Source organism: Diabrotica virgifera, chromosome 4 (genome assembly GCF_917563875.1).
Source record: "Diabrotica virgifera virgifera chromosome 4, PGI_DIABVI_V3a".
Lineage (NCBI taxonomy): Eukaryota > Metazoa > Arthropoda > Insecta > Coleoptera > Chrysomelidae > Diabrotica > Diabrotica virgifera.
In genome coordinates this window covers 32,332,797-32,359,815 of record NC_065446.1, presented here as the reverse complement: position 1 = coordinate 32,359,815, position 27,019 = coordinate 32,332,797, and the positions used below count along the sequence as shown (strand labels likewise).

General features: G+C 34.0%; 1 protein-coding gene across 1 annotated transcript in view; it reads left to right on the top strand.

Moving 5' to 3' along the window:
• Positions 1 to 560: 560 nt before the first annotated feature.
• Positions 561 to 27,019, top strand: part of LOC114327881 (putative sodium-dependent multivitamin transporter) — a 135,699-nt gene continuing 109,240 nt past the window's right edge. Inside the window, exon 1 of the mRNA XM_028276598.2 lies at positions 561 to 688. The gene's annotated coding sequence lies outside the window, so the exon portion shown is untranslated. The remainder of the gene's footprint in view (positions 689 to 27,019) is intronic.

The window sequence follows — 27,019 nt, the reverse complement described above, 5'->3', positions numbered from 1 at the left end:
AAGAGATAAAAAATATTTTCATTTAATAGATCATCCTTCAAACCCCTTTATTCCAATTTTCATGATTCTGTTGCTTTTAGTTCTCGAGATATTTCTAATAGGGCTTTTCATCGATTGTCATTTGTTTCGAGCTTCTGTCATATGTCACATAATATTAATATATCTACGTCATACGTCTTTGGTTTGTATTATTGTATATACCAATAACGTATGTCGTAGATATATTAATATTATGTGACACATGACAGAAGCTCGAAACAAATGACTGTGAATGAAAAGCCCTATAGGGCAGTTATCTGCCTCACCCTATATATTTTATATGCGGGCATAACGGTATAATTTTTGTAAAATCGATTTATGAGGTAAAAAATTAGTCTAAAATGCAGATCTGCTTTAAAATCAACGCAACGAATTAATTCTATTTGTTCCATTTACTATTTAATTATCTTGAAAATCCTTGTACTTGTATACAATCTTAATTCCTAATCGTAAAGTTTTCGCGTAGATAGAGAGCACATGGCAATATTTTTATAAGTAATCATTCGTTTTGCGTTGCGTAGTGCAATCAGAAATCACATTGAAACGTGCTCTTACGCGCGTGTTCCTAGTAAGTGAATGATAATAAGAGTGATGATTGTCTAGATAAAAAGTTTTAACTTATTTTAACAAAATTAGATTTATTTATTCGGTGAGTACATTTTTTATTTTTATCTTTTGTCAAAATTATTGATCAATAACAACCTGGTCTAACCTTAACGGCTATAAATTGTGCAGCGTTGCCATGTTTTCTTTTAGAATATCTTACCACATTACTATAATACTACATTCCTATAATTTAACATTTTTAAAAGTGTCATAAAGTAATGTAAATATGGAAATGATGAGAATAATAATTCTTCTTCTTCTTTTTTTTTATATAGGCAGTACTGTCTGTTTTTTTTCAACGGTGCCTTTTATTCTGCCCTTAAATTGTCGTCCCATATTTTCCTTGGGCGTCCTATACCTCTTTTGCCTAACGGTGACTTGTCCCTGGCTATTCTTCTTACTACCATTGATTCATCCTGCTTATGTGCTGATGTCACTCTTCTTTTCTGTTCTTTACCAAGGTATTTATATCGTCAACCCCACATATGCTTCTGATTTCCTCACTTCTTACTCTGTCCTGTAGTCCAGCAATCCATTTTAAGATCTTCATTTCGTTGGTCTTCAGATGTCTTTGTGTTTTGCTTGTGTCTGGTCTTGTTTCGTCCGTGTAAGTCATAGCTGGCTTAATATCGGACTTACAAATTCGGGCCTTTGTTTCCACTCTTAGGTGTTTGTTTTTCCAAATTGTGTCGTTTAGGCATCCGGCCATTCTACTGGCTTTAATTATTTGGTCCTTTGCCTCTTCTTCGATATTGTTGTCGGCTGATAGATTAATTCCCAGAATAACTTATAAAACATCAATCAATCCTATAAATCTATTGTGATACATGTATTCGTATATGTTTCAAAAGGCAAAAGGCATCTAGGTATTTCAAAATAGAATCTATTATTGATCAACATAGCAAATAGTATTTTCTAATTGTTTATGCCATGAATCTATTATTGACCAATATAGCAAATACTATTTTCTAATTGTTTATGCTTATTTAGATGTGTAAGTATTTTTATCTATGTTATTATTATACATATTTTATAATATTCAAAAATAGAAATTTATCGCTGAATTTTACTAAATTGTTCGCTAAATATAAATATTAAATAATTGGAAACCGTTTTATTTATGTACGTTTAGTGTTTTAAAATCTAATCATATCTTCATCATTCAGTTTGCCTTTTTCCGTATACTGGGTCTCTTCTTCTTCTTCTTTTTATATAGACATTACTCTGTCTGTTTTTCATTGTGCCTCCAGTAAGTCAGTAAGTTGTCATTCCATCTTTTTCGTGGCCTTCCCACTGATCGTCTTCCTATTGGGGAACCGTCTCTCGCCGTTCTTACTACTCTATTTGTTGTCATTCGGCTTATGTGGTCGTTCCATTCTACTCTTCTGTTGGTTACCCAGTTATTAATGTTATCCACCTTGCATCTCCGTCGTATATCTGCACTTCTAGCTCTATCCCACAGCGTCTTACCATCGATTTTTCGCAATGTTTTCATCTCTGCTGTTTCTAGCATTCTTTTTGTCCTTTCATATTTTGTCTGTCCGTAGTCCGTATAGCAATATAGAAAATATGTAACACCTTAGAGCCCTCAATCTGAGAGGCAACTGAAGATCTTTGTTTGTAACCAGTGTCTTCATTTTTATAAATGCTTGCCTTGCAGTTTCAATTCGGAGTTTAATTTCTTTGCTTTGGTCATTTTTGTCATCAACCCAGGTTCCCAGATATTTGTATGTCTTAACTTTTTCTATTTGGGTTTGCTCTATCATTAACCTTTCATTTCCATGTTCTGTTTTTGAGACAATCATAAATTTAGTTTTTTTCTTGTTTATTTTTAGTCCGTATGGAATGCAATAATCGTTAATTCTATTTAGCAATTCTTGTAGCGATTCCAGGGTGTCTGCCATTATAACGGTGTCATCAGCGAATCTTATGTTATTTACTATTCTTCCGTGTATAGAGATTCCATGACTTAGCTCCGCTATCACTTCCTGAAATATGGCTTCACTCTACAGGTTAAACAGTAGCGGCGACAGAACACAACCCTGTCTTACTCCTCTCTTTATATCAATATTCTCGGATTCTTGTTCTTCTATCTTTATATTGGCCTTTTGATTCCAATACAGATTGATGATAATTCGCAAATCTCGTCTGTCTCGTATATCTCTGTTTTTCAATAATTCTATTAGTTTTTTATGTCGGACCCTGTCGAACGCTTTTTCGAAGTCGATGAAACAGGAATAAATATCCAGGTTCATATCTAAGCATCTTTGAGAGAGGACATTAAACGCAAACAATGCCTCTCTTGTTCCAAGTCCTTTGCCGAACCCAAATTGGGTATCATCCATATCATATTCTAGCTTTCTGTATAATCTTCCATGAATCACCTTTAGAAATATTTTGAGGGTATGGCTTATTAGTGATATTGTCCTATAGTCCGAACAATCCTTGGCGTATATTGTTTTTGGTATTGTTACAAAGGTGGACACCAACCATTCTGAGGGATTTTTCCGGTTTTATATACTTCATTAAACAGATCCAGTAGTACCGGTAGAGTAGTATTCATTGTTATATAATACAAAATATTCATCTTATCGTAAATTAGGTATTAGGTTTATCATAAAATAAATTAATACAATTTTATGTATCGTTAATTTAATATATTTGCAGAAGTTTTTTAAAATATGTAAGTTTGGCAACACTACATGGCTAATAGTGAACACAATATTCTCTGAGGTAATAATGGACTTTGACATCGTATGTTCCAAGGAAGTGGGTTTTGACCTAACCAACATCTTTTTTGTTCCGTCTCAGTTCTTTTATAAATATTCAGTATCATTTTAAGTTTAAGTTTGATTGAAATTTATAGATTTTACAGTAGTCGCACGTCGCACCTATTTTGGGACACTAATAGTCGCTGTCTTTAAAAACAAGAATCCTGCATGACAGTATGACCAATAGGAACCCACCAACGAACATATAAACATAAAATATTTTTAATATCTAAATTTTTGGATGGGACATTTTTTTTTAGATTTTTTGGACCATTCTGGGTAAAAAAGGTCTTTTATAATTTTTCTCTAAAGTTGATCTTTTTCGAGTTATAAGCAATTTAAAATTTGAAAAACGCGAAAATGACCCTTTTTAAGACTTAATAACTCTGTTAAAAATTATTATTATGAAAGTTAGAAAGTACCTAAATCAAAATTTAAAGCCTCCGCTACATGATCCTGAAGAAATTTGTGTTATAAATTTATTACTAAGCTGATATTTTTAATTAACAATGGGCGGTTAGATCGTATTGATGCGGCTGTAAATATGAGTGCGAGTGAGATGCGCCATTGGACTGCCTGAATGGCATCTCTTTCGCACTCATCATAGACGGCCGCCTAATACGTGCATGGCGCTCATTATTTTTACTCAAAAATAACAGTTTAGTAATCAAATAATGACAGAAATTTCTTCAGGATCTTGTAGGGGGGCATTAATCTTTGATTTAGTCACTTTCTGACTTTCATAATAATATATTTTAACCGAGTTATTAAGCCTTGAAAATCGCCATTTTTCGTTTTTTTTTCAATTTTAAATTGCTTATAACTCGAAAACAATCAACTTTAGAGAAAAATAATTATAAGAAGCCTTTTTTATCCAGAATGGTCCAAAAAAACCTACAAAAAAATTGTCCGGGCCAAAAATATTGATTTTTGCAATGTGATTAAAAAAATTGTTAAACAAAATTTGGACCACTTTTCACGTGGACGACTTCTTGAACCTTATTCTGGATGTCTCACGAATGTGATTATGCAAAAAAATCTCATGGGAATATTTTTTCCAACGAACCCGCCGTTTTCGCCTTGTCTCAAATGGATTTCCACGTGGAATGCATCTTAAACAACGTGTTACAACGTGCTTAAATAAGAATTGACAATCATTATGGTGCAAAGTAAGTGAGACTTAAAGCGGTCATATCTATAAGCTCAGCTGGGCTAAGCTGGAGCTTAAGATTTATTGGTGCAACCAGGCATTAGTTATAATATGTTCGATTTCTTGTTAGAGATAAAAAAATTTAGTAGTTCCAATATGACACAAAATCTAGGCATGGGATAAAAAAGTTTATTTGACGAAAGTGTATTTTTTTACTAAATTAAACAAAAATGTTGTTGCTAAGTAAAAAATTCTTCTAATAATTTTATTTAATCTGACTTATTTATATTGGCAATTCAGACGTATATTATACATTTTAAAGTAGAAGACTATTATAGTATGGTATAGTTAGACCCAAACCCAGACATCCAAAGTGAAAGTTATCCTCCAAGACCAAATTGTTCTATATGGTCCACATAATGTTCAGAAAAAAGTCACACCATTTTAAGCATCTGGTTTGGGGGGGGGAGAGGGGGGAGAAATCTGCAAATTCGTAGTTTTTTACGTTTTTCGTCAATATTTCTAAAACTAAGCGGTTTAGCATGAACAACCTTCTACATAAAATTGTTCTACATTAAATTTTAAATAAAAAAGGCCCTATGCATAAACCTTCTAAAATGAACGGTTCCAAAGTTACGGAGGTAGTATAGTATAATTGGTCCAAAAAGAGGCCTAACCCAGACATCCAAAGTAAAAGTTTTCCTTCAACACCAAATTGTTTTATATGGTCCACATATTGTTCAGTAAAAAGTTACACAATTTTGAGCGTCCGGTTTGGGGGGGGGGGAGATGGGGGAGAAGTCGGTAAATTAGTAGTTTTTTTACGTTTTTCGTCAATATTTCTAAAACTAATCTTTAGCGTAAGGAATGTTTTATAGAAAAATGTTCCACATAAAATTTAAAACAAAAAAGGTTTATACATAATTGTTATAAAATCAACGGTTCCAGAGTTACGGAGGGTGAAAAGTGGAGGTTTTCGGTACTTTTTATATTTACTGATTTCTCCCCCTCTCCCCCCAAACCCGACGCTCAAAATGGTGTGACTTTTTTCTGAACATTATGTGGACCATATAGAACAATTTTATGTTGGAGGATAACTTTTACTTTGGATGTCTGGATTTTTGGTATAGTTATATCATAAATATTGTCCAAAAAATATAAAAAGTATCGAAAACCTCGACTTTTCACCCTCCGTAACTCTGGAACCGTTGATTTTATAACAATTATGTTTAAATTTTTTTTTTAAATTTCATGTAGAACATTTTTGTATATAACATTGTTTACGCTAAAGCATAGTTTTAGAAATATTGACGAAAAACCTAAAAAAACTACTAATTTACCGGCTTCTCTCCCATCTCCCTCCCAAACCGGACGCTCAAAATGGTGTAACTTTTTACTGAACAATATGTGGACCATATAGAACGTTTTGGTGTTGGAGGAAAACTTTTACTTCGGATGTTTGGGTTAGGCCTTTTTTTGGACCAGTTATACTATACTACCTCCGTAACTTTGGAACCATTCATTTTAGAAAGATTATGCATAGGGCCTTTTTTATATAAAATTTAATGTAGAACAATTTTGTATAGAGGGTTGTTCATGTAATGTCAGGCCGTGGAGTTGGGATGTCTACATTGTAAAATGGAGTGCATCCTATCATCCATGCTATGGCATGCTGGACGAGCCATACAGCCTGTAGTCAACACCCCGAAGTATGAGCGGGAATACAAGGTGTAGCAATACTCATACGCTTATGAAACGCACCTGGCGGATCGTAAGGGCCTTCACATTTTACTTATTTTCAACTAGTCTTGAGTGAAATGTCTTTAATCTTTACTATCAGCCTCTCTTGGCTAACTCTTGTTTCTTCCGACCCCGAATGGCTATTAGGTTTCCGAGGGCAGACGGGTCACTATATTTCTTTCTACTACATACTCTTCACCGAATGATTACCGGTATAAGCAATCCCCCACTTACTGACCAACGGCTTCGGGCGGATGAGTTGGTAATTGGTAGGGCACTCTTTTGTCCTAGGGTCAAGAAATTGGCCCTAAAGGCGGATGAACCAATGAGTGGTCAACGGCATAAGGATACGGAAGGGAACGGAAAACCACTGTATTAAAGGTCTAAAAGGCATTCCTAGACAACCATAATGGCATTAGAAAAAGCCCAAAAACACCTTACTGATCATGGAAGTCGGAAACCAAGATCCGGCAGGAGAGGTACACTTGAAGAATATGAGGCCTCTCAGGTCGTTAGCAAACGAAACCCTCATAATCAGAAGGAAACCAAGAAAACCATTGGTTTAGAAAAAATAAAAAAAGGAAGAACCCTAAGACTGGCCACATGGAACGTGAAGAGTTTATATCAACCAGGTAAGCTCGATAACCTAACAGCTGAAATGGATCGCCTTAACATAAATATATTCGGTATCAGCGATGTTCAATGGCCGGATTCAGGAAAACTAACCACAAACAACGGCATGATGTATTATGTTGGTAACAATGATCCAAGACACCGATATGGAGTTGCCATACTTGTAGACAAAGAGACAAACAAATCTGTCGTTGGTTTTACCCCCTACTCAGAGAGATTGATGATGATTCAGTTGCAAACATTCTCTAAGAAGATAAACGTTGTCCAAATATATGCACCTACTGCAGACAAAGATGAGGCCGAGATAGAAAGGTTCTACATGCAATTGAACGAAATCATAAGATCCACAAAAAAAGATGACATATTGTTGGTGATGGGAGATTTCAACGCCAAGATTGGAAAAGGAAAAGTGGATGGATGTGTGGGAGAATTTGGCTTGGGAGAAAGAAATGAAAGGGGGGACAGACTTGTCGAATTCTGCCAAAGCGAGGAGCTGGTAGTAATGAATACATTATTTAAACTACCTAAAAGAAGACTTTATACCTGGAAATCACCGGCGGATTCGGAAGATCACATTGTAAGAAACCAGATAGATTACATTTTAATCAAATCCAGATATAAAAACACTATAAAGTCTGTGAGAACATACCCCGGAGCTATTCATAAATTCAGACCATAATCCACTAGTAGGCGTAATAAAGATAAAATTAAAAAAGATCCAAAAACAAACAAATATACCACGATTCGATGTCTCAAAGATAAAAGAAGAACCTATACGTCAGAGTTTAAAACAAGAAATAAATGATAACTTAAAGAAAATCAAACAAGACGTGATAAAGACAACAGATGTTAATGACAAATGGAACATGATACAAGAAACGTTAGTAGATGCAGGAAAGAAAATATTACAGACAAAAATAAGAAAAAAACAGAGATGGATGACTTCAGAAATCCTAGAGTTAATAGAGGAAAGAAGAAAACATAAAGGCAGGAATAAGGAAAAATACAAAGAAATACAGAGGTTAATAATAAAGAAAATAAAAGAGGCCAAATCCACCTGGCTGACAAATCAATGCAGTGAAATAGAGGAATATTCTAAAAAACATGATAGCTTTAATATGCATAAGAAAATAAAGGAAATCACAAATACACAGCGAAAAAAGAAAGATGGCCTTCTTAAAGACATAAATGGAAAAATTATTATAGAAGTCAAAGAGAAATTAAAAAAGTGGAAGGCGTACATAACAGATCTGTTTGAGGATAATAGACAAAAACCGGAAGAAATGGATAGCGAAACGGGACCAGAGATCATAATGGAGGAAATCGAACAAGCAATACGAAACGCAAAAAACGGAAAAACTGTAGGTCCAGACGAAATACCTGCAGAATTACTGAAATGTCTAGACGATGAAACTCTACCTGTACTACTGGATCTGTTTAATGAAGTGTATAAAACCGGAAAAATACCTCAGGAATGGTTGGTGTCCACCTTTGTACCAATACCTAAAACAATATATGCCAAAGATTGTTCAGACTATAGGACAATATCACTAATAAGCCATACCCTCAAAATATTTCTAAAGGTGATTCATGGAAGATTATACAGAAAGCTAGAAAATGATATGGATGATACCCAATTTGGGTTCCGCAAAGGACTTGGAACAAGAGAGGCATTGTTTGCATTTAATGTCCTCTCTCAAAGATGCTTAGATATGAACCTGGATATTTATTCCTGTTTCATCGACTTCGAAAAAGCGTTCGACAGAGTCCGACATGAAAAACTAATAGAATTATTGAAAAACAGAGATATAGACAGACGAGACTTACGAATTATCATCAATCTGTATTGGAATCAAAAGGCCAATATAAAGATAGACGAACAAGAGTCCGAGAATATTGATATAAAGAGAGGGGTAAGACAGGGTTGTGTACTGTCGCCGCTACTGTTTAACGTGTACAGTGAAGCCATATTTCAGGAAGCGATAGCGGAACTAAGTGATGGAATCTCTATAAACGGAAGAACAGTAAATAACATAAGATTCGCTGATGACACCGTTATAATGGCAGACACCCTTGAGTCGCTACAAGAATTGTTAAATAGAATTAACGATTATTGCATTCGATATGGACTCAAAATAAACAAGAAAAAAACTAAATTTATGATTGTCTCAAAAACACAACATGGAAATGAAAGGTTAATACTAGAGCAAACCCAAATAGAAAAAGTAAAGACATACAAATATCTGGGAACCTGGGTTGATGACAAAAATGACCAAAGCAAAGAAATTAAAGTCCGAATTGAAACTGCAAGGCAAGCATTTATAAAAATGAAGACACTGCTTACAAACAAAGATCTTCAGTTGCCTCTCAGATTGAGGGCTCTAAGATGCTACATATTTTCTATTTTACTATACGGAATGGAAGCTTGGACATTGAAAAGGCAACATATAAGAAAAATAGTAGCGTTCGAAATGTGGTGTTACAGAAGAATGTTGAAAATTCAGTGGGTTCAAAGGATTACCAATGTTGAAGTGCTACGACGTTTAAATAAGGAGTTAGAAATTATGAACAGTATAAAAACAAGAAAACTAGAATATTTGGGTCACATTACCAGAGGAGAGAAATATGAGCTGCTGAGAGTTATTATGCAAGGAAGGATCCAAGGAAAAAGAAGCATAGGAAGAAGACGCATCTCCTGGCTAAGGAACCTTAGAGAATGGTTTAACTGTAGTTCATTACAACTGTTCAGAGCAGCAGCCAACAAAGTGACCATAGCCATTATGATATCCAACCTCCGCTAGGAGATGGAACTTTAAGAAGAAGAAGGTTGTTCATGCTAAACCGCATAGTTTTAGAAATATTGGCGAAAAACTTAAAAAACTACGAATTTACCGATTTCTCCCCCCTCTCCCCCCCAAACCCGACGCTCAAAATGGTGTGCCTTTTTCTGGACATTGTGTGGACCATATAGAACAATTTGGTGTTGAAGGATAACTTTCACTTTGGATGTCTGGGTTATGCCATCTTTTGGATCAACTATACTATACTATTATTATTATTATAAGACTTATTATCCAGATTTAGCCATACGGCCCGCACTCCCTCTAAGGGGAAAATTCACTCATCCCAGATACCTAGGGTATCAAAAGGATTGAGCTCTGGTGGGACTCTTTCCGTGTTATCGAGCCCTAGGTGACTTGGTACGCCGGAGTATCCCCCAAAAATATTTTCGCACGCATCTGGAGGTCGAGAGTAGCACAGCTTTCTGCATAGTCTTGTAAAGATGTTCATTTAGACCCAGCCTTTTAGATGTTTACTGAGTCGTGGCGTTCTTTATAATCAGTTCCGACAAACGCCTGGCAGCCCCCGGTAAGATGTTGGATGGATTCTTGGGCTTGACATCCATATCAGCATTTGTCGTTTTGGACCTGAGGATCTTTTACAATATACTTCAGGTAATTTCTAGTTGGAATAACCTGATCCTGAATGGCAAGTAGGAAACCTTCTGTCTCGGGAAACATCTTTCCTGATACCAACCAATAGTTCGACGCTCTACTGTCGACATATTCTTGGTTGACCTCTTTAAGATGCCGTCCATGCAGTGGTTTACCCATCCAGGTGCGCATTTCTTCGTCCTTAGATAGGTGGTTTATGCGAATTTCTTGTTCCCTCATTAATTCCCTCATTACCGATTAAGCTGTCTTACCCTTCGTACAAATTCAGAAGTTAGTTCGGTTTTCATTTGTATATGGTCAATTTTCCGCGCATGCTTTACACCGAGATATTTATACATATCATTTTCACCCATGGCCTCGATGTTCTGGCCATTTTGCATATCGAAACCACTGGGCTGAACCTGTCCTCTGACTATATTTAAGATACGGCACTTGTCTAGACCGAAGTGCATACTAATATCATTAGAGAAGGTTTCTACAGTTTTTAGCATCTGATCTAGGTGTTTACGAGTTGAAGCCATTAATTTTAAATCATCCATATACAACAAATGATTAAGCTTCGCTACAACAGTATTGTTATTTTTGATGCTAAAGCCTGAGTCAGTGGAATTCAGTAGCTGAGATAGTGGGTTCATTGCTAGGCAGAACCAAAGTGGACTCAAGGAGTCCCCCTGGAAAAGCCCCGGTTAATTGGGATATCTTCAGTTTCGATATTGTTTTCACCAGGTATTTGAAGGTGAATTTTTGTCTTCCATTCAGTCATTATATGCTTTAAAAAGGTCACTATATTATCATCGACTTTATATATTTTCAATATATCGATAAGCCATGCATGCGGCACTGAATCAAACGCTTTCTTGTAGTCAATGAAAGCAGTAAAGAGATTTCGTTTTTTGATGTATGCCTGGTTAGAAATGACTGAGTCGATAATAAGCTGTTCTTTACAGCCCATGGAACCCTTAGCGCATCCTTTCTGTTGAGGCTATATGATATTGTTTAGAGCACAGTGTTGGTAGATACGCCGAGCTACACAGGATGTGACCAACTTGTACAATGTTGGTAGACAAGTAATCGGGCGGTACTTGGCTGGATCTTGGGTGTTATTTTGATCCTTCGGTATTAAATAAGTGGTCCCCTTAGTAAGGAATGATGGTATTTCCTGCGGATTAGAAATAACATAATTAATTAAAATTGACAATCGCTCATGAACACTCCAAAACTTCTTTAGCCAGAAGTTTTGGACTCCGTCCGGGCCAGGAGATTTCCAGTTGTGAAGTTCTTTGGTAGTATTCGAGACTTCTTCAGTGGTGAAAGGTTCGTAAGGAATATTATTGTAATGTTGACAGTTGTTCGTCGTGTCTTCAATCAACCCAGCATTGTTGTTATGAGTAGCTGGCGCTGAAAGTTGGTTTCCCCAAAACTCATGAATTTCTTCTTGACTTGGGTATACTTTATTTTCATTTTCTACAGTGGAGTTAAGTTTCCTATAAAACGCCTTCTCTGAATGCTCAAAGAGTATGTTGTCGCATTTTCGGTTGTTACTGACTTGTAACTCTAACGGAGAGTTTTTGTTTTAATGTGTCCAGGCAATGTTCAGACTTATTATTATTATAAAACTTATTATTACAGTAGTATTTTGTATTTTTTTGCTCTTTTTAATGGCGGTACAGGCTCGTTTTTGTAATATTGTATTAAGTTGAATAATTTCCACATAGGTACTAACATATTTCTCAAATTCCTCTGTACCGCCTTTCTTTACTATATTACAAACATGTGTGCCAAATATCTCGACAAAATATTCAAAATTAAAGCCGCAATCTTGGACCGCGTTTTCCGTTTTGATAATGCGCTACTGTAGCCTCTTAAAACGGTGTCTCTGAATTACTTTAATTTTATTTAGGATACAATTTGCGTTATTTAAATTATTTCATCATTACAATGTAAGACATAAAATATTTTAATCTTCATTTAGGATTTATCAACGTAAATGTTTACATATATTCCAAAGAAAATAAGTGGAGCCTTTATAAGTACAAACACAATTCTGAATAAATCCGGATTTATTGCTGTAAATTTAAAGATTATGGTAATTTAAACATCGTTTGCTACAATAAATTTTAGTATCTAGGTTTACGCAAATCATTTTTATGAGTAATAACACAAAAGTTTGCAAATTGTAAAAAAATTGATGCAAATTATGTTGAAATAAACCTTGTCTAGCCAATAAATTTTGTGATTACTCGACAAAACTTAACTAGTGTAGGAAACAAAGGTTGAACCTTGCAAAATGGACACAAGTCCGGTTTTATTTTTTTCTGGTATATCAAGGGGTGCTTATTATAAGACTAACCTTTTCTGAAAAAATTTCGCCCTGGAACCCCCCTTTTCACCCCTTTAAAGGGGGTAATTTGTGGTTTTTGCGGAACGTAGCCCTTCCTGTACCTTTTACAAAAAATTTCTTTTATAGAAATATGAAGAGGACTATATTTTCTATTATTTAATTCCCGACAGCATCTGTCTATCATTCACCGTTTAGCGGGGGTGGCGCCCCAAAGTTGACAAGTTTTAAAAAAAAATGTTTTAAAAAAAATATTTTTCTCTAACTATAACGAAATTAAGAAGAAATCCTGCGGCAATTATTCACAAATGATTGATTTTTTGGTATAGGTTTCACTTAAGGGTAATTGCCCTTTTTTAATTACAGGGTGTTACATTTTAAAAAAACCCCTTTTTATACCATCTGAACCGTTTATGCTAGAGTAAAAAGACTTTCAGCGATTACCCATGTATTGGTGCTATTTACAAATTTGTATATTGCACTCCCATTTTTTTCCCGGAACCACCACAAAAAAAAAGAAATAATAAATAAAGTGATTTTCTTGGAATCCTTCACACACAATGCCCTTTATTAATATGCTTCATATATCATTTTGTGCACGTTATTATTATGGGCCATTCCACGAACTGTTTTGGATTACTTCGACAACGAATATTTTACTGTGCAACATAAGTGGCGCTAATAATTATTCCAATAAACAACAAAGTAATTTGCAATTTACTTTCGTTCTTCTTATTTTGCACAGTAAAATATTCGTTGTCGAAGTAATCCAAAACAGGCGTATGTTCGTGGAATAGGGTATACATATGCATGGACACCAAAATCGATTTCCTAGTGTAGCCAAAAAAAAAAATAAATAAAATGGGGGGTTGAAATTATTTTTTTGTTTTTTGCTTTTTGATCCATATGGGCATATGCATCATCAATAGTGCTTTTCAAAAATATATATGGTTATTGCAACATCCCTGCGGAAACCACCCCTATCCTTGAAAATATACAGAAGAAACTACCCCTATCCCTTGGCGAGCATGTTTTTACGATTTTCTCATTACCTATGCATTCTTTTTAAACAAAACTTATACAAGGTTCAAGACCACTATTTACTCTAAAAATTAGGTCCTACTCATTTTTTCGTATAAGCAACCGTTACGGCACAGTGGCGCCGTAAACCTCATATATGCTTTGGCGGGCTCCAGTTTTTGTTTTTTTTTCGTCATCTGTTCGATTTATTGATAAAGTACTTATGTAATATAAAACAACACAGTGTAACCTACAAATTATGACTTATGCACATTTTACAATCTTTGCACCCCAAAGCCACAGTGGTGGCCCAAAATCAATTTTTGCATATTTTCGCCACCTACACCAATTTTATTGCATTAATGCTACCTTAGTAGCACAATATTTACCCTTAGGTGGTCGCTAAGCAGTGGCGGATCCAGGGAGGGGTGATGGGGAGATCACCTCCCCCCCTCTCAAACCAAGTGATATTATATTCAAAGATTATAAAAATATTCATTTATTTTTATAGAAATTTAGCCAATTGGCACCCCCCTCTTAACGATGCTGGATCCGCCACTGTCGCTAAAGCATAAAAAGTCATTCTTATAAAAATAATATTAATATAATATAAGTATTTCTATAAAAATAAATGAATATTTTTATAATCTTTAAATATAATATCATTTGGTTTGAGAGGGTGGGGGTGATCGCCCCCATCACCCCTCCCTGGACCCGCCACTGCTTAGCGACTACTTAGGGATAAATATTGTGCTATTAAGGTAGCATTAATGCAATAAAATGCATGTAGGTGGCGAAAATATGCAACAATTGATTTTGGGCCACCACTGTGGCTTTGGGGAGCAAAGAATGTAAAATGTGCTTACGTCATAATTTGTAGGTTACACTGTGTTGTTTTATTTTACATTTTACAGTACTTTATCAATAAAATGAACATATGACGAAAAAAAAAAAACAAAAACTGGAGCCCGCCAAAGTAGATATGAGGTTTACGGCGCCACTGGGCCGTAACGGTTGCTTATACGAAAAAAATGAATAGGACCTAATTTTTAGAGTAAATAGTGGTCTTTAACTTTGTATAAGTTTTGTTTAAAAAGAATGCATAGGTAATGAGAAAATCGTAAAAACATCCTCGCCAAGGGATAGGGGTAGTTTCTGCAGTATATTTTTAAGGATAGTGGTGGTTTCCGCAGGGATATTGCAATAACCATATATATTTTTGAAAAGCACTATTGATGAAGCATATGCCCATATGGATCAAAAAGCAAAAAACAAAAAAAAATTCAACCCCCCATTTTATTTATCTTTTTTGGCTACAGGGGTTGCACTAGAAAATCGCTTTTGGTGTCCATGCATGGGTAATAATAACGTGCACAAAATTATATATGAAGCATATTAATAAAGGGCATTCTGCGTGAAGGATTCCAAGAAAATCCCTTTATTTATTCATTTTTCTTTTTTTTTGGGGTGGTTCTGGGGAAAAAATGGGGGTGCATTATACAAATTTGTAAATAGCACCAGTACATGGGTAATCACTGAAAGTCTTTTTACTCTAGCATAAACGGTTCAGATGGTATAAAAAAGGGTTTTTTTAAAATGTAACACCTTGTAATTAAAAATAGGGCAATTACCCTTAAGTGAAACCTATACCAAAAAATCAGTCACTTCAGAAAAATATATGTGTTTTAAAAACATCTTTTTTAAAAACTTGTCAACTTTGGGGTGCCACCCCCGCTAAACGGTGGATGATAGACATATGCTGTTGGGAAATAAATCGTAGAGAATATAGTCCTCTTCATATTTCTATAAAAAAAATTTTTGTAAAAGGTACAGGAAGGGCTACGTTCCGCAAAAACCACAAATTACCCCCTTTAAAGGGGTGAAAAGGGGGGTTCCGGGGCGAAATTTTTTCAGAAAAATTAGTCTTATAATAAGCAGCCCTTGATATAACAGAAAAAAAATAAAACCTGACTTGTGTCTATTTTGCAAGGTTCAACCTCTGTTTCCTACACTAAACCAAAAACGCATTAAAAACACATAAATCATGTATGACTTATGTTAAGATGTCGTACACTAAACAATTGAATAATTTTGTTCATTTATCTAACAAAATGTCACGCATCGCCGGGATAATCGAAGAATGTGGATTTATTTTAAAAGTTAAGCCGGGATCCAACGGAACCTGGCGTCGCGCGTCGTACGCCAAGAGAAATACAAAATCTTCTTCTTAACGTGCCCTATCCATTAGGGTGGTGCGAAAAAAGTCAAGTTGATAATTCCGTGTCGCTATAGTGCGGAAAAGTTGCGATCGGTAATAACAAGAAAAACAAAAAAACAATTATTCAAATCGGACTTTATCTTCCGATCCCGCAACGGGCCTAAAGATTATGAAAAAAAAAACAAAATGAAATTTTACCATTTTTCAAAATTTTTTTTATTCTCCTTGTACCTTTTATTTATCGCTATAGTAAAAGTTACTTACAGTTTGCATGGTTAAATGACAAAAAAATATTTACCCATTTAACTAATATCTTCCGATCCCGCAAGGTCAATCAAAATCTATAAAAATTTGAAATATTTGATGATTTTGATAAATTAAAAAATATTTAGGTATCGCGTTTTTCTGTTACATTGTGAAGCTCTTCGCTTGTTTAGATATTGTATGACAATATTTAAACAACCCAGAACACAAAACGAGGGGGTGGTTGCACTTCTAGCTCCACACGCACCCTTCTCTCCAACCAACCAAAGGGTGTGTGTTTTTTACATTATTTACATAATGTACGTTTCCTTTTCATCTGTTTGTGTCCAGCTCTTAAACACCAACTTTGTATTGTGATTTCTTGGTAAAATCTGGCAGAATGGACCTTGATTTGAGGGTTGTCCTGATGAATCCATCTCTTGATGGGGGCCCACATACATTAGCATTAGGCGATGCTTCCGTGACCAACTGTAGACAGTTAGTGGAGTCAATGAAGGTTTTCACCTCCGATTTCGTTGAACCTCCATCGATTTTCATGAAAATTGGTAAGTATGTAGGGGATACCTCAAGAAACAAAGGTGACATGGTGCCAACTTGCGCTTTTACCCTGGGGGGGGGATGCCACCCCTTCTCGGGGGTGGAAATTATTTTATTAAAAATAATACCACTAATCGATAGAGGGACAAATTATAAGTAAAATTTGTTATATAAAGTTATTTCAATAAATCAATAGTTTTTGAGTTATTAAAGATCAAAAGTTTTGATTTTTCCTGAAAAAATCCATGTTTTAAAGCAGTTTTTCATAAATAACTCAAAAACCATAAGTTTCTTCAAAAAAGTTGTTATTACCAAAATCGAAGATAATATAAAAATAAATAAGCTCCTTATTCGAAAAATCCTTTATTACATATACAAAGTGAGTTATATGCAATTGAATGTATATTTTTTTCCGCGAGTACTCAAATCTTAGTATTCAAGCTTAAATAACAGGAAAACGATGCACTTTGTTAAATATAGATATTAAACATTTTAATAAAGTACTTAAAAGTAACTATCAAAAAGCTATATAAGAAGTCGATAGCATCAAAATTAAGCAAGTTATGATGGAAATAAGAGGACCCTTTCAGATTTTTTAGGGAAGAATGAAACATGAAACATTCGTCATTTCCACAAAAATTAAAATTTATAGTAACCCATGTAAAACTTTATTTACTTTAACATGAGTAATAACTTCAACAATTTTGACCGGTTTAGAATGCATATTTTGAAAAAAAAATACGATTAAAAAAAATTAGAATTTTTCAAATTTTCGTGAATTTCATTTTCTTTTGATAATAACTCCAAAAATACTCGATATACTTAAAAAATGGTAGAGAACAAAATTTTAGTTTTAACTTTATTTAAACTTTTTCTATTTTTAATATTTTTTTACGACAAAAAATAACCGAGATAGAAACATTTAAAACCTAAATTTTACTGCGAGAACCATGTAACCGGGGCCCTTTCACCTTGTATTTAAAAAAAAATAAAGGATTTAGAAAATTATGTTTAATACAGTGTTATAGAACTTTTACTTAGCTTTGTAATGGTTTTTGGATAAATCTCATATTTCAAAATTTAACGGAGTTATTTTAAAAAAACCAATAACATTTTCTTTGGAAAAATTTTATAGCGGAGATTTTGTATGTATACAGGTTGTGGGAAGTACAATTAGTCGTTTGTTGTAGGAGATACGAAAAAGGTTTATTTAGGTGAGATTGGGGTATAGATAATATCAGAATTTAAATACATTTCCAAATATACAGGGCCACCCATATTGACAGGGTGAAACAAAATTATCTTTTGTTTAATGGAACGCCCTGTATATTTTTACATTTTTGGATTCTCCTCTATGTTTTATTTCTTAAAATATCAGGTTTTGTGATGTTATTCGAAGTAGTTTAAAAGATAATTACGTTTTTATTTTCAAATTTCATAGCAATATTCACCCTCGTATAATTGTAGTGATTTGACATCAGAAAATCAATTTATGTTGAAGTGATTTTTAATATAATCTATTATTGTTAAAAATTATTAATCTAGCAAAACGTTTAATTTTAGCTAATACAGGGTTGGTCGAAACTGAATGAGTGTTTTCTCAAAGTTTGAGAGTATGAGTTTTCTCAAACGGAGCAGCCTGTAATGCCTGTAATGAGCATTGTAATGAAATGCTATTGTATGGCACTTTATTATTTCCCACCCTGCCAGTGAGAACTGAATTTATTTTTGAAATCCCTAACTTTATGTCTTTAATTATTTTAAATATTGTAAACGATTAAAAGACAATCAAATTAAATTGAAATGAATAACCAGTGTATATCTTCCACATTTACTTCATATTTAACGTAGCCTGTACCATAACATTGCACAGATTATTATCCCTGTATAGCAACGATATACCATGAATGTGAATTCATACTTGAGAAATGTCCTATATCCAGTCTCACAAAAAAAGGGATTCCTCAAACATAATATATATGCAGACAAAATCAGCCAAAGTGATTTGCGATATCTAATTAAAGGCCCTACCAAGTTGGTTTTGTTGAATATAGCATGAAAGCACGACGATACTTTAGTGATAAGCGTATTTTTCGTAGTAGCTATAGTATGTTGTTTTATATTATGTATTACCTATATTAAATTAGTTTTAGTATGTTTCGTTTATCTAAAAAAATGTAAGACAAACAAAAATTCTGTTTTTCTTGTAGTTGTTTTTTCGTAGGTATAGATATTGTTTTATATTGTAGTAAATTGAATTTAGTTTTAGTATGTTCCGTTTGTTTGTAGAATTATATTTAATTAGATTTGCTTTAATTACTAAAATAAATAAATTTTCAATTATATTTTATGTATTTGTGGAAAAGGAAACCTAGCATTAGCGGCCACATTTCTATAACGGCCAATTGTTTTCTATTTTTAGTGGCCGTTATTGTCAGGTTTTACTGTACCAATAATATTTTATTAAATTATGAAATATTATTTAAATAAAAAATTTATAAACTTGATAAAAGAAAGTTTGCTTAGAATTTACTCTATCTAATTATGGGGTTATTTTTAATAAAATAGTGTTCACCCATGAGAAGGAGTAACATCCACCCCCAGGATAAAAGCGCAAGTTGGTACCACATCATTTTTGTTTCTTGAGGTATCCTCTAACTACTTACCAATTTTCATGAAAATTGATGGAGGTTCAACGAAATCAGGGGTGAAAACCTTCAGTGACTGCCTTTTTGGAAATATAAAAGATTAATTTTTTTCGTGATTGTCGATTTGCTAATTTTCTGATTTTTGGTTGCTATAAGGTTTAAAAAATTAATAAAAATTATAAATCATGCACATAAATGTAAAAAAATATTTATTTTACTTAATTAAACGAGATTGCTTGAGCCAGAATGTTGAAATCTGCATTTTTATCATTAAAAAAAAAGGTGGATTTCACCCCTAAAATGCAGAAAGCGCAACTTGGTGCCATATCACTTTTGTTTTTTAAAGTATCCTCTAACTAATCAACAATTTTCATGAAAATCGATGAAGGTTCAAAGAAATCGTGGGTGAAAACATTCAGTGACTACACTTTCAGAAATATAGAAGAATAAGGTTTTCGTGATTTTCGACTTGTTAATTTTCGGATTTTTGGTTGCTATAAGGTTTGAAAAATTAAAAAAAAAGTGTAATTCATGCACATAAATATAAAAAAAATATATTTATTTTTCTTAATTAAACGAGATTACTTGCGCCATAATGCGGAAATCTGCATTTTTTACAATTTAAAAAGTAGGGGTGTATTACACCCCTAAAATGCAAAAGCGCAAGTTGATGCTATATATCTTTTATTGCTTGAGGTATCCTCTAACTACTTACCTATTTTCATGTAAATCGATGAAGGTTCAACAAAATAGGAAGTGAAAACTTACAGTGACTGCACTTTCAGAAATCTAAAAAATAATTTTTAAAAAAGGGGTGTATTTCACCCCTAAAATGCAAAAAGCGCAAGTTGGCACTATGTCACCTTTGTTCCTTGAGGTGTCCTTTAACCACTCACCAATTTTTATGAAAATCGATGGAGGTTCAACGAAATCTGAGGTAATAACTCATATCCACCTTCATTGACTCCACTAAGTGCCGGATTAACCATTAGGCGGACTAGGCGGCCGCCTAGGGCCCGGGCACTTGATGGGGCCCGCATACCACACAAATGCATTAATTAATATTGAATTATTTAAGCAGTAATTAAAAAAAAATAAAATGTTAAAAAAATCAAATAGGGCTAACTGAGACAAAAAAAAGAGAATGGTTAATTTATGATTTCCAATCAAACTCAGTTTTTTGCTTAGTCTTCTGTCAAATATCAGGAAAATACAACCGACTTCAAGACAAATTAAGCAGTTAGCTTCAAATGCTTTTTTATATTCCATTTTCTAATCATTCCCTCAATTTGGTAATCAATTTTGCAAGAAAATTTAGCTTAGCAGCTTGTAATTATTTTGGTATGTTACGTTTTTTTTTTCAATTTCTACCCACCGATGGGCCTTATTGTCCATTCACTCACGGTAAAATATAGCAAAACCTCCGGATTTTAAAGAACCTTTGTATTTGAAACAAGAGCTTGGATTGACATGAAATTTGGTATAAGCATAGCTAACATGTCAAAGAAAAAAGTGCAAGTGAATATCTTGCAATAGCAAGTGAAAATAGCAAGTGAATATCTTCATTTTCAACAAAAAATATCACGTTTTTAGACGGTTTTTCGTAAATAACTCAAAAAGTAAGTATTTTATCGAAAAAATATTCTTAGCAGAAATATAGCTTTTAAAAAATTGAATAAATGGTGTATGTGTGCAGTCTGTAGACCCAATAGAAGCAGAGTTCTAGCTAATGAAAAGTAGGTTCTTATATTCGTCAAATTTTAAATTGAATATTTCAACGTGAAATAATAAAAAAATGAAGGACTTTTAATGGAAAACTCATCATAACTTGTTTAAAAAAGCATTATTCTTGTTTTTTAAAAAAATTTCTAACATAAAAAGTAAGCAAGATACGCTCAGAATAAAGTTGACCCCATTTTTTGGGTAAAAAAAACTGGTGAAAATAACTCCCTAATTAGCATCCCAAATGAAATTAATACTTACCGCTTCACAAGCTACTGTACTTATGTATTGTTTATATGCTCTGTGAGTTTTATCGGTATAAAGTGCTTATTTATAAAAGACCTGTAGTAGAAAGGGCTTGAACAAGTCACTAATCACGAGTGTATGCAATTTTTTTATTTGGGTTAATGCCTCGACAACTAATGGCCATTGCCTTGGTACAGTGGATTTTTCCAATCAGGTACCTAGTGTAATGGGTAGTGTGTGTGTTGAGTAAATGTCTTGTTACTTAGCAAAGTCGTCATTGTTTTTGCAAAGAGACGCTAATTGTATCCGAACGTCTGCGGTCCCTCCGGTGAGTACCGATCCCACAAGGATAGAAACTATTTTTATTTATTAATTTTTAATAAATGAAAAATTCTCTACCCAGGGTATGCAAATCTTGAACAGTCATATCTTAACCAATTTTTATCTTCCAAAAAAGCAAAAATCTGAAATACATATTCAGAAAAGCAAAACCGAAATTTTTTTACTCTTTTAGATTTTTGATACTAATAATACTAATAATTTTTAGATACTAATAATTTTTAATATTTTGAAAAAAAAAAGACTTTTTTTGTGTAAGTAGTAGGATGAAGGTAGTATAGCGTGAATGATTTAAAGTGTGCGTGAAGTTTTCGCACTGTTTTTTGGCACACTTTTATATAATAAAATATCCTTAACTTTCGCGTTGTCATGGTGATGACATGTGACCAATAAATTTCAACAAAAGTTTTGACAGTTTTGTGGTTTGAGAGAATTTTCAAATGTCAAAGTTTTAAAAATTGTAGAATAAAAATAAGTTCCAGTGACGAAGAATTACTGTTTTTTGTTTTTTTATTTGTTTAGCCTAGATAAAATATTGTATGAAACTGTGCGTGAAGTACTTTTTGCGAACATACGCGATGTATAGCACTCGCTCCGCTGTAGCTTGTGCTCTAAACATCGCGTGCGTTCGCAAAAAAGCATACTTCACGAACTGTTTCATAAATAACTATTTTTTATTACTCAACCATGCAAACTGTAAATAAATATTATTATAGCGATACATAAAACGTACACGAAGGATAAATAAAAAATTTTTAAAAAAAGGTAAAATTTCATTTTTTTCATATTTAGGTCCGTTGCGGGATCGGAAGATAAAGTCCGATTTGAATAATTATTTTTTTGTTTTTCTTTTAATTACCAATCGCAACTTTTCCGCACTATAGCGACACGGAATTATCAACTTGACTTTTTTCGCACCACCCTACTCTCCATTGACATATTAAGCGTAGACTCGGCATACTCACCAAAAAAGCGTAACGCGGAAACAGCATGCAAACAATCGATCGGTGGTCTATCTATCTCTTTTAACCAAGCGATCCCGCGCATGTGACTGACAAAGATGGCTAGACCACTCAATCCTATGTCGACGTTACACCTCGATGCTTTGAGTGGCATATCCCTAGCCAAGTCTATCCTTTTACATGTCTCTGGTCCTATCAAGTCTTCTTGACGTTGGAGATTAACATGGCGAAACTGTCTCTGTCTCGAGCTATTTTAAATAGTTGCTCTGCTCTCTTTATTCCTGTCCACTCCCTGATATTCTTCAACCAAGAGGCCTATTTTCTACCAATTTTTCTGTTTCCTTCGATTTTACCCATCATAGGCCTCCAAACGATTATTGGTGGATATTTTTAATGTCCGTGCTTCGACACGTATAAGAGGACTGGCCAAATGTAACATTTAATCATGCGCTTTCGAAGCTGAAGGTGTAAGTTATGATTACAAAAGGGTTACCTCATTTTTTAAAATGTTGTGCGGGATATCTCGCTTCTACATTTTATATCTTTATCTGGATCTAGTTGTTCAGTAATATGGCAATCAAGGTATTTAAAACTAGGCACTCTTTGAATTATATGACCTTCTTCTTCTTCTTCTTCTTCTTCTTCTTCTTCTTTTTCATGTGCCTTGTCCCTTGTGCCTTGTGTCCCTTGTGCCTTTCTTCTTCCAGGTCCACGTTTGCTTTCTATTTTACCCTGTATTATCAGTTGGAGTATAATACACTGCGGTGCAAAAAAATCGATCCACTAAAAATTTGGTCATTTTTGATGTTTCGAATTTCCTAAACCTGTTGTCCGATTTAAGCGATTTTTTACCACGTTATATCCTTATCTATTGACAATATCGATGTAATGATATTGTTGTTAGACAGATAAACTGCCATTGTATACCGGGTGTACGAATCAAACTGTGTTTTTTTCTCAAAGTTCGCATCACCCTGTGGATTATTTTAGCATTTATGAAATACTGAAATTAAAACCCAACTATAGCCTCAGGTTTTCTTAACATTTTGTCTTTCGATTCATTCGCTTATGTTGAATAATAAAAAAGTTAGGTACTTTAACAACAGGCCATGTTCGTCATCATTACAGGGTGTTTCTAAATAAGTGCGACAAACTTTAAGGGGTAATTTTACATGAGAAAATAATGACAATTTGTTTTATAATCATATGTCCGCAAACGCTTCGTTTCCGAGATACGGGATGTTCAATTTTTTTTTACAAACTGACGATTTATTTATTGCTTTAAAACCAGTTGAGATATGCAGATCGAATTCGGTGGGCTTTAAAACGTAGTTATTGCACATTTTTTGACATCCAATTAAGAATTTTATATTCACCATTGGCGTGCGTACACGCACTGGTGAATATTAAATTCTTAATTGTATGTCAAAAAATGTGCAATAACTACGTTTTAAAGCCCACCGAATTCGATCTGCATATCTCAACTGGTTTTAAAGCAATAAGTAAATCATCAGTTTGTAAAAAAAATTAAACATGCCGTATCTTGGAAACGAAGCGTTGGCGGACATATGATTATAAAGCAAATTGTCATTATTTTCCCATGTACAATAACCCCTTAAAGTTTTGTGCAAATATTTTATAAACACCCTATACTGATGACGAACATGGCCAGTTGTTAAAGTACCTAACTTTTTTATTATCCAACATAAGCGAATGAATCGAAAGACAAAATGTTAAGAAAACCTGAGGCTATAGTTGGGTTTTAATTTCAGTATTTTATAAATGCCAGAATAGTCCACAGGGTGATGCGAATTTTGAGAAAAAAAAACACAGTTTGATTCGTACACCCGGTATACAATGATAGTTTGACTGTCTAGCAACAATATTATTACAGAGATATTGTCAATGAATAAGGCTATAACGTGGTAAAAAATCACTTAAATCGGACAACAGGTTTAGGAAATTCGAAACATCAAAAATGACCAAACTTTTAGTGGATCGATTTTTATGCACCGCAGTCTATGATATTTATCATGTCTCATAATATGACCGAGGTATTCAAGTTTCCGTTTCTTAATTATAAAAGAGATTTTATTTTGTTTTCCCATTCGGAGCAATACCTCTACGTTGGTGGTGTGAGTCGTCCAGGATATTTTAAGGATACGTTGGTACACCCACATTTCGAATGCCTCCAGCTTCCTCATTAATGTTTCGGTTAGTGTCCATGCATCTAAGCCATACAGTGGCATACAGCAAGACTGGAAATACATAGCATTTTAGCAGCCGTATTTTTAGTGGGAGAGATATGTCGGAATGGGTGAATAGTGAATATATTTCTCATGTTGTTAAATGTTGCTCTGGCCTTTTCAATTCTAGATCGTATTTCGGTTATTTGATACCATTTCGAGTTGACGACTGTTCCAAGGTAGGTAGGTATACAGGGTGGTGAATCGGAAAACGGGCCATAGGAAACTCAATGTAAAATTTTAAACTGTTGAATTCCTGCTTCCCTAATTATGTTACGTCAAAAGTCATGAGAAGTTATTTGTAGAGGATTGAAATCTGTATTAAAAACAGAAGTTACAATTGTTCTACGATTTAAACACATTCCAAAATTTTGAAAAATATAATGTATTTACCGCAGTACACTGACAGTGAGCACACTATTGAATCTTTATAATTAATACTTTCTCCTTAACTGAGGGTATCTGATCAACTTTATTGTGTTTTAAACAATAAATGATAAAATAAATAAAGAAATTGACAGTTCAAATTGTTAATATAATAAATTCATTGTAGACCCCCTCTGTGGCGCAGTGGTAAGAGCGCCTACCTTTGAAACGAAAGGTCGGGAGTTCGAATCCTACCAGCGTCAGAAATTTTTCATTTATTATAAATTAATAAATGAAAAATAGTTTCTGTCCTTGTGGGAATATCGGTACTCACCGGAGGGACCGCAGACGTTCGGAAACAATTAGCGTCTCTTTGCAAAGACAATGACGTTGACTTTGCAAAGTAACAAGACACTTACTCAACACACACACTACACATTACTCCCCTGACTTAGTGATAAGTTATACAATTACGTGGCTAAAGGTTCTAGTTCTAAACCAAAGCCAGAATCAGAGAAAAAAAAATTCATTGTCACCGAATGCAATCTTATACACATCATTGCACTGTGTGTGGCGTAACTTTGGCGTATTTCTCTGAAAATTGTATTATATTTTTACAAAATTTTGAATAATAATTGTTCGTAGAACAATATTAACAGTTGTTTTCAATACAGATTTCAATTCTCTACAAATAGTTTCTTATGACTTTTGATGTAAAATAATTAGGGAAGCAGGAATTCAACAGTTTAGAATTTTACATTGAGTTTCCTATGGCCCGTGTTCCAATTCACCACCCGGTATATACGAGTCAACATGTTCAATTAATTGGTTTTTTATTTTTAATTGTCTGGCAGGTTTTTGAGTTTTGCTGACCAGCATCCATTTTGTTTTATTTATGACCATCAACATATAATCGTGAATCTTAATATGCCAAACGGCTAAACACCATGTATTTTGTTTTTGAACGGTTTATGTTTAGCCCAAATGCTCTTCCCACTGTGCCAACGGCATTTAAAAGGCCATTCATATCATCACTTAAAATAACTGTATCGTCTGCATATCTGATTGTATTTATCAGAATTCCATTAACTTTCACACCCCATTCCAAGTTATGCAGCGCTATGCCAACCAAGTCCTTTGTTCTAAGTGCTGGTGACCAAAGTAACGCTTCATTTCTTTGTTATTCTTTGTGTGTTCAGGTGCCGGAGTACGCCAAATAGAATTCTATTTTAGTGACGTCACGTTGCCTAGCAACCGTCGATTCTCCCGTTATGAATTTCTATTTTGTGACGTCAGCAAAATAGAATTCTATTTGGCGTTGGCGTGCTCTGGGCCCAGAATATGGAAATTGATCCGATTTTGATGGTTGCCAAGTAGTCTGGGCTGATTATCGGAGAATAGGCCATTTTTGGGAAAAGTTATTTACCAGCAATTTTATTGCTGGAATCGAATCTTGTATATATTAATGATTGTATATATTAATAATATAGGTATGCAAAGTCCGCAGATAGTGTGCTACTTTTTTTATAAACAAAACGGCGCCCGAAAATCGTGTTTTTTTCAATTTTTGCTCTATAACTCCAAAGATTTTAACTTTACACCAAAAACACTCAAATAAAAATTCACCGCAATTAAATTCTGCATAGAGACGTGTTTTTTCCGGTTTACTTCGATGAAAACTTTCCCCGGAAAAAGCGGGTTTTCCAACAAAATCTTTAA